Source organism: Halyomorpha halys, unplaced genomic scaffold (genome assembly GCF_000696795.3).
Source record: "Halyomorpha halys isolate HHAL.00 unplaced genomic scaffold, Hhal_1.1 Scaffold1064.1, whole genome shotgun sequence".
Classification (NCBI taxonomy): domain Eukaryota; kingdom Metazoa; phylum Arthropoda; class Insecta; order Hemiptera; family Pentatomidae; genus Halyomorpha; species Halyomorpha halys.
In genome coordinates, this window is record NW_027104635.1 from 50,408 (window position 1) to 51,207 (window position 800).

Consider the following 800-nt stretch of genomic DNA (forward strand, 5'->3'; position numbering starts at 1 on the left):
GACAAACTTCTCCAATCATTAATCTACGGTCAACTATCTACACCTCATCCATTTCTTTATTATTCAGGGTGACAATCCCCGACTTCTATTTCACATAAAATCTATCATAGTAATTACCATGAAAAAATAATAATTACGAAATACTTTAAATATAAGTAATTAGTTGTAATCATACAACTATGTTCCAAAGGGTTATTATTTATAAAACTTTTTTCTTTTCAGGAATCCATTTACACCCTTCATCCGCTTCTTTATTTTTTTATAAGATCTGAAAAACGTTTCGAGCTCCTCTGCCTATTATCAAGTTCTACAAATAAAAATATTTATAATCAACAGTTTTAAAATTAACATACAGGTACAATCAACAAAGTTCATATTTAACCTTGATAAAAAATTGTTTATTAATTTACACACAAAAATTCGATATTTAAATATTTGTATATACTTTCACATCACTGCTTTTTGACCATTTACACATCTAAAATGTTTCTTGAAATTGAGCCAAAATTTCTTAGATATTGTTCTGAATTTTTTCCCCCCTTACCTTATTATTAATGTGTCATTTTTAAATTTAAAATAATTTTAATATATATCCAAATGAATATAAGTCCTATTTTTGTTTATTTTTCATTAATACTGTAATTTAAATAATGTTTGCCCAAAACAGTTTTTACAATTGAAAATGATTTTTATTTCAAGTTCGCAAGTAAAAATTCTGAGTTTTCCAATTATTGGTTGTGGGGAAGAGAGTGATATCCCGTATTCTTCATATAACTTAAATTAAATTATTTAAATTTTTA